Source organism: Zeugodacus cucurbitae, chromosome Y, assembly GCF_028554725.1.
Source record: "Zeugodacus cucurbitae isolate PBARC_wt_2022May chromosome Y, idZeuCucr1.2, whole genome shotgun sequence".
Lineage (NCBI taxonomy): Eukaryota > Metazoa > Arthropoda > Insecta > Diptera > Tephritidae > Zeugodacus > Zeugodacus cucurbitae.
In genome coordinates, this window is record NC_071673.1 from 657826 (window position 1) to 666301 (window position 8476).

The following is an 8476-nucleotide window of genomic DNA, read 5'->3' on the forward strand; positions in this document are numbered from 1 at the left end:
GCCCACTTCCCCAAAAAAATTACATCCAATTATGCCCCCTCCTAGTGCGATCCTTTATTCCAAATTTTACTTCTATAACTTCATTTATGGCTTAGTTATGACACTTTATGTGTTTTTGGTTTTCGTCATTTTGTGGGCGTGGCAATGGTCCGATTCCGCCCAAGATATCTTAATTTTTACTCAAGTTACAGCTTGCACAGACGGACAGACGGACAGATGAACAGACCGACAGACAGACAGACGGACAGACATCCGGATTTCAAATCTACTCGTCACCTTGATCGCTTTGGTATATATGACTCTATATCTAACTCTTTTCGTTTTAGGTGTTACAAACAACCGTTATGTGAACAAAACTATAATACTCTCGTAGCAACTTTGTTGCTAGCAACTTTGTTGAGAGAGTATAAAAATAGGGTTCCTTACCAAAACTCCGATAATGTAAAAAAAATACCAAAAAACTTTCTTCAATCGCGAATACTGCGAAAACGATTGAAGATATAACAAAGTGATGTACTACAATTATGTAGAACTTATCATTATCTACAAAACACATCGCGACATCATATCTCTAACTATTATAGTTCTGTCACAATAAGCGATTTTCTATAAAAAAAATTAATTAAAATACCACTACTTGAAAAGGCACTTTATTTGTAACTTAGTATTAATCGTTATGATTTATTTAAGATCGCTTCAAAACCTTTATATAACTTTTTGAATTATTAGATTCTGACATTCCATTCAAGAGATATCACGAGTTAAAAGTTTTGACAAGCTGCTCGGCGGCTAACTATGCGTTGTAGAGTTGTAGGTGTCACTCCGGCATGGGGGTACGGGAGGGGGGTTAAGATCAATCGCGCGGTCGGCTCCCTACTGAATGGTCATGTGCGGAATTAAAAAAAAATTGTCGCTTGATAATAATATAATATAAAAATTAATTGCTGTTCGTTTTTGCCGCAAAAAAACGATAACGGCCAAACCGACCTGGCTAATTTTAGTCTTGAAATATTTGTGGAAGGCCAGAAAAAGATTAGAAAGTGGGTATATATGGAAAAATAAGAGAATTCGAGTTGACAAGAAAAATATAAAAAGAGAAAACAAAGAAATTATATTTTGAAGGTTGTCATTGTTGCTTTGTTAAAATATTTTTGTTATTGTTCAATTGTATAAGGTTGTGTCGATAGCCCAAAACAATTTGTAACAAATAAGGAAAGGCTAAGTTCGGGTCCAACCGAACATTTTATACTCTCGCAATTTATTGATGTATTTTTATTAAGATAACACACAATTTGGCCTATATATTCGGCATAAAGTCCAATAGAAAATCATCATGTATTGTATATGAGGGCTGATGTAATTCCAGGACCAATTTCACTCATTTTCACCACCAAGATTAACGGGAATAGGGGCAACTTGGCACCTGTTAGTAGGCAAACAAACGGCACATTCGGCATTGAAATTGCTCCCAAATTGCAAATGAACGAAACACCAGTCGGCAAAATCGCCAAAAATAGCGCTTTAACGAAGATTTTCCAAATATTCAAAAAGTCGCTGGAGGTACTGCACAGGACTTTAAGAGATCTTGATTGTCGATGAACGTTTTCGGTGGAGCCAGACTTTTCCAATTATTCCAGGATCAACTGTTACTGACGGGCTAATCTCATGCCTAAAATCATTTAATTTGTGGCGACACATAAAGAATCGCCAATTAACAACTAACATATGAGTGTTTTTGCAACAATATCAAATTGCGATTGTAGAAGCAGTTGGCAGTTGACACCTCGATGGATTAATAGCATTTCCAACAGATTTCTGTCACTTCATTGACTCGAAAGAAAAGTTTTCCTGACATGAAACCTCAATATGATAACCATAAATGACTGATTGAATGACCTATATTGGTGAAAAAAAAAGATATCGATGGTCTTAATGCGACAATTTAGAATTTCGGTCCAAGAGAGTTGACACAGCTACAAACCAGGATTACGTAGTCAATTATACCAAACTATTTAAAATTACTGTACTATCACCACTCACTTTGCAATTAAAAGTAGTGTGAGTTGTCATCATGCTGCGTAACATAAATCAACCTTGAGTAATCAATATCGTCGCCGAAGCCAAGATTGGACCAACTTAATTTAATGTATACCTTAGCCACAAAAACGTGTGGCCGGGTCTGCTATTATAATATATATGACGAATATGTGGGTCAAATTGTGTATTATATAATATTAATTAAGTTAAATAAATAAATTGCGAGAGTATAAAATGTTCGGTTACACCCGAACTTAGCCCTTCCTTACTTGTTCTTCTTAACTTTTTACTTTTTGCATTTGTCAGGTTTTGCCTACCAACAATACAATCTCATATTGCTAATTGTAACGTATATGCAGTTTTATTAAAATATCAATATTTCAGTTCAAATTATCGATTGACCGAATGGCCGAATGGACAGACGGATGGACATTGCGAATAAAATTTGAAACATAAAGTATCCTATCTTTAAGTTGGACCAAACTAACAGCCCTATTCTGTGCACTTGACAAAATAACAAAAAAATTGAAATTTTTTCAGATTTTTATCAAGTAAGAATTTTTTTGGTATTCTGTGACAATTTTGATAAAATAAAAAGCTTCAAAACGCATAGCTTTTCCCCACACGTGTGGGAAACAAAAAATGTAAACAGAAACAGCTGATTTCTGTCCAATTATATTGATTTGAATTGAAGTAGTTTTGTTCACATAACGGTTGTTGTAACACCCAAAACTAAACGAGTTAGATATAGGGTTATATATACCAAAGTGATCAGGGTGAAGAGTGGAGTTCAAATCCGAATGTCAGTCTGTCCGTCCGTCTGTGCAAGCTGTAACTTGAGTAAAAATTAAGATATCTTGATGAAACTTGGCACACTTATTTCTTGGCACCATAGGAAGGTTGAGAAAAATCGGAACACTGCCACGCCCACCATAAAGCTATGGAAATAAAATTTGGTATGAAGGATCGCACTATTAAGGGGCATATTTGGATGTAATTTTTTTGTGAAAGTGGGCGTGGCCCCGCCCCATAATCGGTTATTTATATATATCTCGCAAACCAATAAAGCTACATAAACCAAACTTTATGCAGTCAGTTCCTTTAGGTACCCCATCACAAACCATGAAATTAGTTGAAATCGGATAATAACCACGCCCACCCCCCATACAAAAGTTAGGTTGAAAATTACTAAAAGTGAGTTAACTCAGTAACGAAAAACGCCATAAACACTAAATGATATGTTGCGAAAATAGGCCAATCGCTTCACAACCACGCCTACTTCCTATATACCAGAACTTTGAAGACGATCTGAATCGTTTACTTTACAATATATAAAGTAAGCACTATATAATATTATGGTTTCCAACTTTCAATAGACTTTATACAATATATATGATGAATATGTGGGTAAAATTGTATATTATATAATATAAATAAAGTTAAATAAATCGCTTCACAACCACGCCTACTTCCTATATACCAGAACTTTGAAGGTGATCTGAATTGTTTACTTTACAATATATAAAGTAAGCAGTAGTGAAGATATCGATGCAGAACTTTGCACAAATACTACCTTTATAGTGTGGCAGCCCATTCTAAAAATCGCCAAAATCGGACTATAGGTTTTCAAGGCCCCATTAATCGAACATGAGGACTTCGGTGCTTCTAACCTAATATTATGGTTTCCAACTTTCAATGGACTTTATACAATATATACGATGAATATGTGGGTCAAATTGTATATTATATAATATAAATAAAGTTAAATAAATAAATTGCGAGAGAATAAAATGTTCGGTTACACCCGAACTTAGGTCTTCCTTACTTGTTATTTGATGCATTTGTCCGGTTTGTCTGTCCACAATAAAATCACATATTTGTAATTGTAACGTGTACGAAGTTTTATTAAGATCTCTAGATTTCAATTCACATTATAGCTTGACCGCATGGACAGACGGATTGATATTGATACTAAAATTTGAAATATAAAGTATCCTATCTTTTAAGTTTGTCCAAACTGCATACGTGTGCAAAATTTCATTAAAATCTGTTCAGTAGCTTAAATGAGTGTTTATCTAAGTGTTTATTTTGTACTTTCATCTCAATTAATTAATTTTTATCGTGAACAATAGGTCATAAATTGTATGGCAGATTAATATATTTTGAATTTGGTTGCAGTTCTATTCCACCGCTCCCAATAATAATATTTGTGCTGAGCAATATGCCCTTCCGTACCAAGATCATGTATTTCAAATTTTACAGCTTAAATTTAATTTTTGTAATATCCCTTTTTGTTAGTGTTTGCAAACTATTTTTTAGTCGTTGCGAATTTGGCCATCAAAAATACCAACTCATAGTATTAAGGTTTAAGGGAGCCCTAAGTTATATTAGGTTATCCAGATCAAATTAGCGCTTCACCAAATGACCGATCGGACAGACGGAAGTTGAGCTGTGCCCACGTCCACTTACCTAAAAATGCATAAATCCTAACGTCCTTCCGTGCTGTGAATAACTGCTGTCTTATTTTTATACTCTCGCAACCTGTTGCACAGAGTATTATCGTTTTGTTCACATAACGGTTGTTTGTGTCACCAAGAAATGAAAGAGTTAGATATGGGGTTATATATATATAAATGATCAGGATGACGAGTGGAGTTGAAATCGGGATGTCTGTCCGTCCGTCCGTCCGTCTGTCTGTCTGTCGGTCTGTCCGTCTGTGCAAGCTGTAACTTGAGAAAAAATTGAGATATCTTAATGAAACTTGGAACACATGTTCCTTGGGACTATGAGAGGGTTGCTTTCGAAAATGAGCAAAATCGGTCCACTGCCACGCCCACAAAATGGCGAAAACCAAAAACACATAAAGTGTCATAACTAAGCCATAAATAAAGTTATAACAGTAAAATTTGGAATAAAGGATGGCACTAGGAAGGGATGTAATTTTTTTGGGGAAGTGGGCGTGGCCCCGCCAAACCAAACTTTCTGCAGTCGATTCTCTTACGTACCCCACCACACACCATGAAAATAGTTGAAATCGGATAATAACCACGCCCACGTCCCTTCCTTACTTGTTGTTCTTAACTTTTTACTTTTTGCATTTGTCCGGTTTTGCCTGCCAACAATACAATCTCATATTGCTAATTGTAACGTATATGTAGTTTTATTAAGATATCAATATTTCAGTTCAAATTATGGCGAAAACCGAAAACACATAAAGTGCCATAACTAAGTCATAAATAAAGCTATGGAAATAAAATTTGGTATGAAGGATCGCACTATTAAGGGGCATATCTGGATGTATTTTTTTTGGGGAAGTGGGTGTGCCCCGCCCACAAATCGGTTTTTTGTATGTATCTCGCAAACCAATAAAGCTATATAAACCAAACTTTCTGCAGTCGTTTTTTATACTCTCGCAACAAAAGTTGCTAAGAGAGTATTATAGTTTTGTTCACATAACGGTTGTTTGTAAGTCATAAAACTAAACGAGTTAGATATAGGATTATATACATCAAAATGATCAGGGTGACGAAACGAGTGTCTGTCTGTCCGTCCGTCCGTCCGTGCAACGGATAACTTGAGTAAAAATTGAGATATCTCGATGAAACTTGGAACACACGTTCCCTGGGACCGTGAGAGGGTTGCTCGAAAATGGGCAAAATCGGACCACTGCCACGCCCACAAAATGGCGAAAACCGAAAACACATAAAGTGTCATAACTAAGACATAAATAAAGTTACAAAAGTACAAAAAATTCAATGGACTTTATGCACTAAATATGACGAATATGTGAGTCAAATAGTGTATTATTAATATAAATAAAGTTAAATAAATAAATTGCGAGAGTATAAAATGTTCGGTTGTACCCGAACTTAGCCCTTCCTTACTTGTTATATATATAGATTATTCTTTCTGCATGTCACTCCTCTTTTTTTGTTCTTTTCATTCTTTTAGAATTTTGGTAAGCACTGGTGAGTAGACTAGTGTAAATATATTTCAAAAGTTCCTTGCGCACACATTTGTCATTATGCATATAATTTATATATAATTGTTATTATTTATTTATTTTCTATTTTCTTACTTCTTTTGATTCTTTTTATTTATTTGCCACTTTACATATCACTTCACTCACTTCATAAGTATGTATGTAGACATAAACATATGTACTCCTTATTTTGTCTTTTGTCACTTATTTTCATACTTTGGGATCACTGCATTTTTGAATAACACTTTCACTTTAACTTTTTATGTATTTTTATACTCTCGCAACAAAGTTGCTACTAGAGTATAATAGTTTTGTCCACATAGCGGTTGGTTGTAAGTCCTAAAACTAAACGAGTTAGATATAGGGTTATATATATCAAAATGATCAGGGTGACGAGAAAAGTTCAAATCCGGATGTCTGTCTGTCCGTCCGTTCGTGCAAGCTGTAACTTGAGTAAAAAATGAGATATCTTAATGAAACTTGGAAGAGATATTCTTTGGCGAAAATGGGCGTAATCGGACCACTACCACGCCCACAAAATGGCGAAAGCCGAAAACACATAAAGCTTCATAACTAAGCCATAAATAAAGCTATGGAAATAAACTTTGGTACAAAGGATCGCACTATGAAGGGACATATTTGGATGTGTTTTTTTTGGGGAAGTGGGCGTGGCCCCGCCCCCAAATCGGGTTTTTGTACATATCTCGCAAACCAATAGAAGTATATAAACCAAACTTTCTGCAGTCGTTTTTTAGCCACTTCTTAATACGGTTAAAAAATGAAAGAAATCGGATAATAACCACGCCCACCTCCCATACAAAGGTTAGGTTGAAAATTACTAAAAGTCGGTTATCTCACTAATGAAAAACGCCAGAAAGACTAAATTTCACATAAGAAATAGCAGATGGTAGCTGCACTCAGGGTTTTTTACAAAATGGAAAATGGGCGTGGCGTCGCCCACTTATGGGTCAAAAACCATATCTCAGGAACTACTTGACCGATTTCAATGAAACTGGGTTTGTAATAGTTTCCTTTCATCCCAATGATATGTTGTGAAAATAGGCCAAATTGCTTCACAACCACCCCTACTTCCCATATACCAGAACTTTGAAGACAATCTGAACCGTTTACTTTACAATATATAAAGTAAGCACTAGCGAAGATATAGGAACAGAATCGAACAGCACCAAAATCGGACCATAGGTTTTCAAGGCCCATATATAGAACATGAGGACCTCGGTTCTAACCTAATATTAGGGTTTCCAACTTTCAATGGATTTTATACAATATATATGACGAATATGTGGATCAAATTGTGTATTATATAATATTAATAAAGTTAAATAAATAAATTGCGAGAGTATAAAATGTTCGGTTACACCCGAACTTAGCCCTTCCTTACTTGTTACTATTAAAATTATCGCTAGGGTTCATTTTGCATTCCTCCATATTTGCAATTGCAAATGAGCGAGGCATATTGTTCTTTTACACTAACAGCGAATTTGCAATTACAAATATGCAACACCATTTACACCAGATTGTGAATTGCCCTACTGTACTTATTGACTTCACGTTAATATTGGCTTTAGATGTACTTATTGACTGCATTATTATATATAATTGTTATATATAATTATTTGTATAAAACCTTAAATATATTCATTAAAATCACCACTCAGAAGTAGTTTTATCCGTTGTAACCGTGCGATCATCGAAGAAACATCATTTCTAATATGCCACAAGTTCATAAACCTCACGCTGTCAATTAAAACGATATACCTTCTCCACGCGGGTGCTAATACTTTCGATTTGCAAAGAAAGTAAATGAAGACTGACTACAGAAATTATCCTGTGAAGAATAGTCTTAACTTTTCAACGGCCAACGCAGAGTATTTCAACCAAAAGTTACATAAACTAGTTGAGAATTCGCAGAAATGAAACAGAAACGAAAGAAAAACAAGTAAGGAAGGGCTAAGTTCGGGTGTAACCGAACATTTTATACTCTCGCAATTTATTTATTTAACTTTACTTATATTATATAATACACAATTTGACCCACATATTCGTCATATATATTGTATAAAGTCAATTGAAAGTTGGAAACCATAATATTAGGTTAGAAGCACCGAGGTCCTCATGTTCGATATATGGGTCCTTGAAAACCTATGGTCCGATTTTGGCGATTTTTAGAATGGGGCTGCCACAATATAAACATAGTATTTGTGCAAAGTTCAGCACCGATATCTTCACTAGTGCTTACTTTATATATTGTAAGGTAAACGATCCAGATCGTCTTCAAAGTTCTGGTATATAGGAAGTAGGCGTGGTTAGGAAGCGATTTGGCCAATTTTCACAACATATTATTGGGAGGTAAGGAAGCTATTACAAACCAAGTTTCATTGAAATCGGTCGAGTAGTTCCTGAGATATGGTTTTTGACCCATCAGTGGGCGACGCC

General features: G+C 35.2%; 1 pseudogene; it reads right to left on the reverse strand.

Annotated features, from left to right (window-relative positions):
- Window positions 1–7689: 7689 nt before the first annotated feature.
- On the reverse strand, window positions 7690–7885 carry LOC128923587 (small nucleolar RNA U3; annotated as a pseudogene).
- Between the last annotated feature and the right edge of the window lie 591 nt (window positions 7886–8476).